This window comes from Plectrocnemia conspersa, unplaced genomic scaffold (assembly GCF_051122295.1).
Source record: "Plectrocnemia conspersa isolate PC_06_02 unplaced genomic scaffold, ASM5112229v1 ptg000009l, whole genome shotgun sequence".
In the NCBI taxonomy this organism is placed as follows: Eukaryota; Metazoa; Arthropoda; class Insecta; order Trichoptera; family Polycentropodidae; genus Plectrocnemia; species Plectrocnemia conspersa.
The window spans coordinates 28,792,121-28,804,303 of NW_028277173.1; the positions used below are offsets into that span (position 1 = coordinate 28,792,121).

The 12,183-nt window shown below is 27.9% G+C and overlaps 1 protein-coding gene across 4 annotated transcripts in view; it reads right to left on the minus strand.

Annotated features, from left to right (window-relative positions):
* mol (dual oxidase maturation factor 1 mol) overlaps positions 1-12,183 on the minus strand; it is a 130,054-nt gene that overhangs the window by 87,621 nt on the left and 30,250 nt on the right. For 2 of the 4 annotated variants that reach the window (XM_088193480.1, XM_088193483.1), the window contains exon 2: positions 981-1,201. The exons of the other annotated variants lie outside the window; for them this stretch is intronic. The gene's annotated coding sequence lies outside the window, so the exon portion shown is untranslated. The remainder of the gene's footprint in view (positions 1-980; positions 1,202-12,183) is intronic. 4 annotated transcript variants of the gene reach the window in all.

Genomic DNA, 12,183 nt, shown 5'->3' on the forward strand with positions numbered 1-12,183 from the left:
GTGGTTTAGTATATTAACTACTGAGAAAAATGTGAAAAAATTAAATCAATGTACTTTATAATCACAGAATCACTTCAAAAATATTGTAAGGTGATACGAGTAGCAGATAAATTTGTTTCAATACTCTTAAATTTATAACAATAATATCATTGCAAAGCAATTGCCAAGATTTTTTTAAGGCTGTCGCTAACGTTCATGGCATCTAATCGTATCAACGATGCACTGAATAGTAACATCTAAAAAAAAGTACGTCAAGTTCAATTAAATTTCAAGGTTTATTTTATGATATTTCACTACAAATTCTTATCACTCGGTTGTATGATCAATGAAGAGTAATGCCTTGCAGTTTGAATGAGACAATATGAAGAAAACGACTAGTATTTAGATTTTATCCGTTTTTTTATAGTCTAGCATAGGTCCTTACATACAGCATAGTCAATTATACAATTATACATTTTGAATCATATTAACGATATGTGATTCTGCGACTTTTAATTGTACTCATAGATAAAAAAATGTTTTGCGACCATAAAAAAGAGCTGTCAAATATAACAAATAACATATTCGGGTTGCAATAAACGCCAGCATAGTGGGAAATATTACCATTAAAATTTTAATTTTAAAGTTTCAATTTAACGGTGCTTTACTGTTCGCTTATTAAAATGACAGCCAGACAGATTTAGCATAACATCTTTGACAAAGCAAAAGATCCGTTTCTTTTGTCATAATATTAATCAACCATGACACAAAGTGTCATCGGCCTTTTATGAATCATCTATCTATCTATCGCCAGTGGTTTTAAAATATTTTTCAAGAAATGATCAACTATTCAGTACAATATTTTTGTATTAAATATACGTTGTCAAAATAAATGTGCCATAATGATTTTTTAAATTTTATCATCGATTGGTCACATACAATGATCCGATATAAATCTGATTATCTGATATACTGCTATGAAAATTGACAAGATTACTCACCGATGGCGACTCGTTACACCTGTTTCTCTTTCTTTTCATTTCTCGACACTCGGCTGATTGAACGCTTTTTATCTATGTGTATGTGTGTTCACTTCACTTCACTCTTGTTAGCACTTGACATATTATAATAGAAACCAGCGTAATGATTATTTTGAATAATAATTAAATATATTATGCAACGCGCACTTGATGGGTTAAAATATGGATCCGGACGCTTTGATCTGTAACAATGAAAAAATAATATCATAAATATTTTTTGTATACTTTCCCTTTTAATAAAATAAATAAAGTTTTACATAAATTTTAAACTAGATACATCCAAATTATATAAAATATTAAATCTGGGTAAAATTTTGATTTCTTCTACCATTTTTTACAAGAATATTCAATGATTTTATATAAACATGTAAAATTATGATTAAAAAAATGTTATTTATTTTTAATCATAATCATGAACCAGTATTTTTGTTATTAAATATTTAATTTATTAACAAAATATGTAGTATAACAAACAGTATTGTTAATGCGAAAGTGGTAGCCATTAAAACAGTACTTATTTGCAGATTGTGTTAAATGGTTGTCTGCAATTAAAAACATATTTTTTGTCATTGCTTTTGAAAAGGATACTTTTGATCAGTGTGATAATTCCAATTACAATAATATTAATGGCCAAGAATAAAATTACTATCTGATATTGCATGTTATATGTAATTAAAAGAGGAAGTAATGCAACTACCGCGACTAAAAATACACGTGAAAATGTGTTGAAAACTCCAATGTTTCGAATTTGGTTCAACAAGTTTTGCTCAGGAAATTTATCAGGTTAAAAGAGGAACACTGATCTGAACGTCTTATTCGCATTAATGACGAACAACTATAGTCAATGTTGTATGCAGATCCTAGACTAAACTTGAAGAATGTTTTTTGTACTAAAAACTAGTTTAAACCGTGTTTAAAATACCGGTAAAACATTTTAAATTTTGCCAAAAATATAAGAGTAAGTTTTATATATAAGAAGTTATGAGCTTTTTAGTAAAACAATGCCATGTTGCTTATATTTATTAATGTGTCAGAACCACTCATTATTGCTACAAGTAGTCGCGAAAGACTCGCTAAAAGGGACTACTTAACCTTTTAACCCTTTGAGCGGTATCGCCGTACATGTACGGCGGTCGTTCTTTTAGTGTTTTAAGGTTTTCCAGATAGTTATATATTCACATATATAACTAAAGATGTAATAAATAAAAAAAACATTATATTTATATAAAAAAAAATTAAAATTGAATTAAATGTAAATTATTTTTATAGAAAATAATACCAATAAACAGTATCATGAAAACAAATATTTTATATTAATTTTGTAAAAATATATTGAGAACCATTGAATTGGTATAAAAAAATACACAAAAGCTCAATAATATACAAAAAATATGTAAAATAAATTAACGAAATTTAATAATAGAAAGTGTTTGTATAAATTATTAACACATACCAACATAAAAAATCATTTAAAAATACGTAAAATTAACTCACTTCCAGGTTTATGCTAACAAATTAAAAATGTGTATAAATTACCTCACTACTCAAAGGGTTAAGGAGTATCGCCGTACATGTACGGTGGTCGATCTTTCACTGTTTAGAGGTACCCTAGCTAGTAATATTATATATTTACATATATATAATAATTAGAAAATATTATAATTTTATATTTTTTTTAAATTAAATTAATGTAAATATTTTCTTTAGAAAATAATAGTTAATAATTAGAGAGTACGAAATAAATTAAACATAACAAAAATATTTTATATTAATTTTATAAAAAATATTGAAAGCTTCTGTGTTGACTAAATAAAACCTACAAAAACCACATAATATAAAATAAATAGCTAAAATAAATTAACGAAATTTATTATTAGAAAAGTGTTAAAATAAATTATTAAAAAATACTAATACAAAAAAGTAGTGAAATAAATTAAAGCAATAATTATGGAAAAATTAACAAATTAAAAAATGTGTATCACTACTCAAAAGGTTAATAAACATCAAACAAAATATATCAACAGTTTCAAAGCATTAAAACATCTTCACATAACAAGTCTACTGAACTAACGTATGTTAATAAGTCAAATTTTGGTGCCAATTGCAAATAAATACGTTGCTTGACAGGTACCCAAATGACTTCGGCATTTTATAGAATGCCGAAGTTGTCAATATTATAAATTTTAAATCAAACGTTACGCAGTTCTGCACTCATCTGTGATAATAGCAAAAAGTCTGGTTCCTCCCTTAATCATCATCATTGGTCAGAAGATCAAGGGATGTTAAAATGGAATTAAATTCTCAAAGGTATAAGCCAGAACACTTTGCTTCAGATTTTATATAATTTACAAACTCACACTAATCGACAAGGACGACCATCAAACGTTTAATGGAAGCAGCAGCTTCCACTTTGATCAATCGATCTTTGATCAATCAGACCATAATTAAGTAGAAAATTAAATGATATAAATCATTGATTGAAAGATTTTTTTCTGCATATGTTTCAAGTAAAATAGTGTAACTTATTGGTATTAAGATCGGCACATGAAAATGTATTTGATCGATCGCAATACACGTATAAAGAATTTCATTTTCCAACGTTGATGATTATGATTATTATGATGATGATGATTTTAACATTTCAACGTACATATATTTTGCAATTGACTATTTCAATACACAGTGATATTAATTTTAATCGGCTTACTGAATTCTAAACCTGTTAATGAAATAAACAATCATATTTTTTATTAATAAAATATTACTTAAAATATTTTATTATGAATTCACTTCCTTCATTGTATCTATAAGTTTTGTGTCAAGGCCTTTCTTTAACAAAAAATATTTATTTCGCTTAAATCTTTGATCTGAAGTATACAAAACTATGGGAAATTTATGGAAGTCGAATAATCGAGACTCACCAAATTGTAAGGTCAAACAATTTCTCACTTCTATCCGTTGCAAAATCAATTTCGATTTTGCAACAATTCTACCAAACAATAAAACTCTTAGCAATTTAAGCATTTGTATTGAAACGTACGATGTGTTTTATTTATATTATTCAAATATATCACACACGGTATTGCGACAATTTACATGTCGTTTCTGTTACACTTTTGGCACACGTTGTACCTTAACTGTGTTATTATGTGTGTATAAATTGCGTTCGGTTCGAATCCGAAAATGTCCCGTTCTCCTGCGAGTTGGAATTAAATCGTGAAATTCAATCACGCGATTTGATATTACTTGTATATATACTGAAAGCATCGATTTGAAGCGTTCGCCTTGGATTTTAATCGATATCAAATACCAAATTGCACTTAAAGACGTTCTGAGCTGTAATTTGTTTACTGTTGCGTTATGCTGCAGTGTTACACTTATTTTATGTATTTCTATATGTAATAAAAAACACATATAGTTAGATAATTAGATAACGAATTTAAATAATTGCTACTGCTATTCAAGTAAATATCGATATTATTAATGTCTTGATGGACCGTATGATACAAAAATAAATATGAATAAACTATAAGCGACCTATTTTAACATAAGTCAATTAAAATAAAATATATTATTGTGCTTTCTCAGTTATAACTAATTTTATTAAAATACCCGCGATTATTAAAACCTAAAGAACATCCTTATAGCTTAATAACGTATATATGAGCTTAAAGTTTTAACTAATGATGTTTAATGGGAATTTAAATGAAATCAGTTAAGGCTTTTATGAAACTTCTAGGATTCATCTTAATCATTTTCACCTGACCGGTTCGCAGGGTCATCTAACAGTTGTCTGCCAGCGCTTGGCACCCAACTTTCAAGCAAAAGTTTTGCAACCCATCATCATTCTCCTCCGCAATCGCTAAACAATGTCCGTCCGATTGTTCTTGATTTTCGCGGACGATCCATCGGAAGAGTTATATTGCTCAATCGATCATCTTCTCTTTGGTAATAAAATAATACCGAGATGACCCGAGAATTTCACCGTCCATCAGCGGGATCGCATAGATGACTCTCAGATGTATTGTGATGCAACCATATGTAATCCAATAACCATTGTGTAAAATATAAGCATGATATCAGTGAGAATATTATTTATATATATGAATATTGTACAACGGTCTAATATGTTAATAATTGCTTGATTTGCTTATAAATAATTAAGCAAAAAGGAAATTTTGAGCATGTATTAGTTTTTAATTAAATATTTTTTAATCACACAGTTTTGGCTGTAAAATGTATGTTTTCACCGCAGTTTAAAAGTTTTAATAAAACTCTTATGAATTAGTTCTAGATAAAGTGGCGGAAGTAAGTTATTCTGTAAGGTAGTTTTATTGATATACTTGAGAATTAAAAGAAAGTATAGTTTCTTGACGATGTTGACGATACAGGGATAACCAGACACAAAATACCGTCTTTTAATGTAAAATATACGGTTTTTATGATTCGTAAATAATGACGAAAAAACTTTTTAAAAAATCGAGGGACGCAAATCAATTATTTATATAACATTTTTAGCGAAGCAACGATCATGGATAATCCTGACAGATTTATCCAAATTAATTTAAGATTTTCTCCCTGCTTAAATTTTAACAGAAAATGCATGTGATTTAATGAAATACTATGAATCTTAATCAAATCGAAAGATTAAAAAAAATACCCACTAACTGTTCAAATTTTGCATCCATCCCAAAAAATCTGAAATGATGTTCCTGGATTGCAATATATTTTAAATATAGCATAAGTAAAAAAATCTTAAATATAAGATAAGTAAGAATATAATAATTTATAAATTTTGTGATAAATCACAATTATTAAGTTATCCTGTCAGTTTAAATTTATAAAGCTCTAAAGGGTATCGAAAAAAATATTTCACTGTACAAAAGTTTTGTATTTTTTTTAGAAAAATACAAAGTATGTTTTTTAATTTTTATATCACATGTCAACTTTCACTTTTTTCATTTATATAATGTTGATAAATTAACTGGTTAATTTAAATATATTTACAGTAAAAATATTTTCGTTTACATTATATAAAAACTAATGCATTTTTGGTACAATAAGTAAAATAATGGTATTATCTATTAAGATATTTCGAAAGTGGGACGACGAAATCATAAGTACGATTATTAACGCTAATACTTATATTAAATAAATATTAGACTATAATGTCGCGTGTTCGTAAGAGAATTACTTTTTAAAGTAATTTAACGTAATAGGTGTAATTCTAATATAATACAATTTAATGTAAAAAAGTAGGGTTTTAGAATTTAATTGTAAAAACTAAATCAGTGTACTTAAAATACTGGCTTTTTATTAATATATATGTAAGTTACAATAATACATTAATTAATTTCAAGTTCAAAGGAACATTGTTTTTTTCTGGTTATGTATAATAGTAAAATAATGCATATATAATAATTAAACTCAAACATTTAAGTATGAAGGTTTTTAAAACCCGTTTTTTGTTTTGATAAATAAAATTAAAACCGTTTTATATGCTAGAAGTATTATGTAAATATAATTAATTTAATTAGTCTTTTATAATTAATCATAGGAGCACTCGCATTAAAATATTTTTTTCACATTAATTAAACATGTCGAATTAACTTTGCTATATTCTTGTTGTATAGAAAAGGAATTGAAAAATTTCGTAATCTGTTAAGAAGCAGATAATGTTTTAGAGAATTTAAGATTCACCTGTAATGTTAGTATATTGAATGGATTTATAAATACTAATAATTATTATGTATTTAGTCTTAAGCTAAATGTCTGAAATTTGTGAAGATTTTCAAGTGTTAAAAAATAAGCAAAAAATTAAAGTAATCTCACAAGTTCTAAAAGTCGATTTTTAAAATATATGTATAAATTCTTGTTCAGAAAAAATTACAATATTGAATATATTGCAAAAATTAATAAATGTGGCAATGGCTTCTAAATAAATTATAAAAAATCAATTATTATGCTTCTATAGAAATCTGACGAAATTTCAAAGAAAACCATTAAATTAACTAAAAATAATGTCTTATAATTTATTCATTTAAAAACAATAATACAAAGTTTAATGGTAAGTAAAAATTTTTTTAATAAAAAATATTCGATCATTAAGGATTTTTAAGTCGAAAATCTTCAAAATAAGAAGATTTTTTTGTAAAATTGTTTTTAAGCGATTCTTAAATAATATATCGTATTTGTATAAATATAATATATTAATACAATATAAAAAAATATGATTTCGCTAAAAATAAATATTACCAGCAAAATAATTTATATTTTTTTATTTATTTTTCCTAAATCATACATTGTAACCTGACAGACGTAAGCCCAATGTGTTACATCGGGGTAAATGTGTACCAACTGAGTAAATCAATCAGATATAATGAATAGCTACAAGTAAGTATAAATCACCAGACTGAAAGTCTGGGAATTGGTGATATCTATATTAATAATTATAAATTGTGACCTCAGAGTTACTAGTCTGCGACGTTACGGACTACGCTATTCCGTTCTTAAATAAAATATCTATTGTAAATTTAAGTATTATAAAAGAGAAGGCAATTACTCATAAACTGCAAATATAATTTAACTAACTAAACTATGCTTAGATAATTTAAGTTAAAATAAAAAAACGTGTCTTTTATTACAATTTCACATTTTGAATAATAAATTTAAATATTAAGTATCTTGCAATAAAGATTCAATATAAGTTTAATATTCGAAAAAAATATTAACTATTAACAAAATAATCCAATAAAAAATTAGGAAATCGTTACAGACAAAATTAATTAAAATCTTATGGTAGAAACTATAAAATTTAAAAAAAAATTAAAATTAAAATTAAGAATTTTTGATTTTTAAACGATTTCTTTTCATTAAAATTACTAGGTTTATGATTAAAAAAGCCACGTTTGTAAAAACAGATTGTTACAAACTACAGAAATATGTTTATTGTGAAAGCCTTTGAATTTCTTCACATAAAAAAGTCAGATTTGCCTTGTTTTGAAATTTATTGCGTGCTTTTTTAAAGTAAAGTTAAAAGAATAATTTAAAATCAAAAACCTTTTAAAACCTATAATTCCAAGATCTATAGTTAAAGTTTCTCTAGCTAAAACTTTAAATGACACAATATGGTACTTTCTTATACTAAAGTACTGATGGTTGACGTAAACCCATTTACATGTACATAAAGAATCTGCATCACTCAGATAACATAAATTTAAACAATAGCGACAAACGTTCTGCGAAAACTCAGCGAATCGTATTCTAACGCTTTTAAAACAAAGACGCTGAGATACAAAAACGGATAATAACTAAACATCCAAATAGTATGTATACATATATAAGCATATTATTTATATCCTTATCTTATTTATATGTGATCTCGATTTAACAATGCTGCGAATTAAAGTGTCATAGAAGACACGAATAATTAACGGGTCATTTACGTGAAGAGAGAATCTCCACATGCTCTTAAAAATGATGCCGAGATCTTGAATAAAAGTTTCTATAGATATATGAGTTACATTGTTTCACAAGAATATCCTAATGGCAAAAGGGAGCTCATCACTATAGAGAAACTACAATATATCACTCTGTAGAGAGAAAGACTCTAATTAAACAATTTGAATTCATCGACTTAAAATTTGTAACTGTCATAATTTTATAATTAAAAATAATTTAAAGAGCAGAGAGTCTAGAGTGGAGCCTTGATGAATCCCCGAAGGGGTGAAATATTATATTATATTGACGATCATCTGCCATATGGTATGAACTATCAATTTTTCAAAATTTTTTTACTAGTAGCCTTATCGAATGCGTTCTCAAAATCAGTATATACAACAGTGGTGTACGGTGGGTGTTAATATTGGGTGTGCTATAAAAAATAAAAAAAAACGTACATTTTTTCATTTTAATTAGCCGAGGTTTTGGCATGCCTAAACTGCCTTACAGCTTTTTCCCATATATAAATAAATAAATAAACATCAAACCTAATCTAAAACATTATTATAAAAAATATCAAATTTCCAATAAACATAAAATTATAATTATTTATATATAAAATCTAATCTTCTTTCTTTAATCATAAATTTTTCTATCACGCTGTCATAAAAAGTGCTCTTCTTTTTAATATCCATAAGGATCCCTTTTTCTATTGAAATCAAGCTAAGGCCACATAGCCTTTCTTGGCCTTGGGTACTTCGATAACAATTATTAATTCGTTTCAGAGCAGAAAATGAACGTTCTGCTGAAGCAGTACTGCTTGGAAGAGTTAATATTAGTTTGCCTAATTTATCTATTTTCTGAAAACCTGACTCAAGATTATTTGTGTTCATAAATTATACAAGCTCATGAACAGATTTCTCTGCAAATTCAGGCAAATGATAAAGAACAGCAAGCTCATTTTTTAAACTTATATAATCAAATAATGTTCCATAGAATTGTTGCAGTTTGGTAAGTAATTCATTTGGAAATTTTCCTTTATATTGCTCATATTTTTCTTTCTCCAGAAGGTGAAAATATTCCAATTTGGACATTGAAGAAAAACGGTATTCAATTTGCTTACATATATTATCAACTATTGTATTAAATAGTTGGCTAAACGCGTGCTTTTCTTCAACAAGCAAATCATTACTCAGTCTTGGATAATTTTCTTCCGTTACATAAAAATCCCATAATGTTTCATAATTATTTCCTGTTCATGTCTGAGTTGTTGCAAAATTTCGGTAACTTTCTTACAGCAATATAATATGTCAAAAGATTTGGATTGTAAAATGTTGTATAGCACATCAGTTTTTCCAAAAAGGTTTGAAAATATGTGGAGAAGTTTTCTTGTTTCAAAATCTTCCAAAAAGCTAAGAAAACCTCGTGCTTTTATTACAGTGTTGGGGTCCCATAGTTCACAATTTTTCACGACGTCTCGAAAAAAGTCCGTAAATTCATTTCTGTATTTTTGCACTGTGTTACTTAACCGTGATGTGTAATTCCATCTTGTAGGTGTAACAGAAGGAAGTCTTCTAGCTACAAACTCTTGTAAAGCATTTATTCGTTTGGAAGATTTCGAAAAGAATGCAGACAATCCATTTAAAGTTTGAAAGAATGATTTGCACACTTTTATATTGGAAAGACCTTGTTGTAATGTTAAATTCAACATATGAGCATAGTGTGTAAAAATGGCCAATGGATAAACTTCGAGTACTTTGGCTTGCAAACCATTAATATGCCCACTCATTACACTCGCCCCATCATAAGTCTGTCCAACTAATTTTTCTTGAATTTGAAATTCTTCAATTATATTTACAACGTGGCAAAATAAGCCATCGTCTGTTTTATCAGAGCTAACGTCTGTAAAGCCAATAAACCGCTCGTAAACTTTACCTTCATAAACAAAACGCAAAACTGTCGAGAGCTGTGAGTTCGTCATTATATCTGAAGTTTCGTCAAGAATAATAGCGACAAAATTTGCTGAATTTACTTCTTCCTTAATATGATCTTTAATAACATCACCAATTGCTTCAATTATGTCATTCTGTATGGATGGGGAAGTACCACGAAACACCGTTGCAGTATTTAAATGAGTATCCAAAACAGAATCGTATTCTCGAAGTGCATTTAAAAATTCAAGGTAATTTCCTTTGTTTAGTGAATTACAAGACTCATCGTGGCCTCGAAAAGGTTGTTCTTGTTTTCCTAGATATACTACTGCGTCAATCATTCGTTTTAATATTTCTCTATTTTTATTAACTTGTTCATTATGTTGACTTATATTAGCTTTACGTTGAGCGTCAATCATGACTGCAATTCGTTGTTTTCCAAACATTTTGAGAGAAAAAAATGATTGAACGTGTGACTGCGCTCTTTTGTGTTTTTTCAGTGCCGTTATCAGATGACTAAGGTCAGCAAATCCACTTTTATTCCACACGCTTCTTTCTTTGGAAAACAATAAACATGGCCAACAGAACAATCTAGATCGAAGTTCGCAGCCTGTTAACCACTCAGTTCGTTCATATGATGAAAATGAAAAATGTCTTGTATATTCACATTTATTGTCTTTATGCTTCATAAATAAATTGGGAAGAGGTGGACGTGGTTTGCCAATTTTGATGATCTTCAATTTAATTTCATAACTTCTTTTTGAAAATGGATTATTCAAAATATCTTCAACAGTATTCTTCATCATTATTGGGGTAAATAAAAAAATATAATCTAGAATAGAAAATTAAGTATTGATCATATGTAAATAAGATAATAAACTATTTTACGCCAAAATATAAAAAATGAGTGACATGTTATTGTGATATAATGTAATAAAAAAGCAGCGACGGACGCAAGAGTTTTTGAAGTACGTGCACCAAATTCGAGACCTATTTTACTACTGAGCGCTGCCAGCCGACAGATCGACTTCAGCCGTTAAATCTCGGAACAATTTACTTTAGTCGGCCGCCGCACTCAAGGTCGGCGCGCCACATGAGTAATACATAGCGTGTCGGTCGCGCGGAAACTTTTAGAGCGACTGACAAATACCAATGCATACTATACACTGCATATTAAAATTTTATAATTTTGCATACTACTGTATGCAAAATGATGTCGCTTTATGCCCTAAATTTTCTAAATTTCTAAATTTATATTTTAGATGGTTTTACGGGTGTGCGCCGCACACCTAGCACACCCTGAATATACGATACAACGTCTTCTTTTATTTTTGCAGCAAAAGATTTTGTCACTGTTTTGGTAAGTGATTGAAGATGTATCAATGGATAATTATTTCGAATATCTTAGCAGGACTAGCTGCATCGTTAACTATAAGGTAATTCAAACGACCATTAAAAATATTATGAAAAAGAAATAGCTAACAAATCAGATAAAAGGCCTATTAAAAAAAGAGATTACTCAATGATAAATAATTACATAATAATTGAAAGATCCGCTTGTTAACCACTCGTAAGCATTTGTATACGTAAAGAATACGCGATAGACAATGCGTCTATCTTGAATATAAATTGCTATTGTCATCTACCTTTTGTAGTAATGATTTTCAAAACAAATATTAAATAATCAAGCGATGCAATTGGCCCACCAGCATCCGCATCTGTGATTCGGCAGAGACGGTAAAAATACACTTTAGTGAAGTAACTAGACTGCTTAATTTAATTCGGGAAGCAAA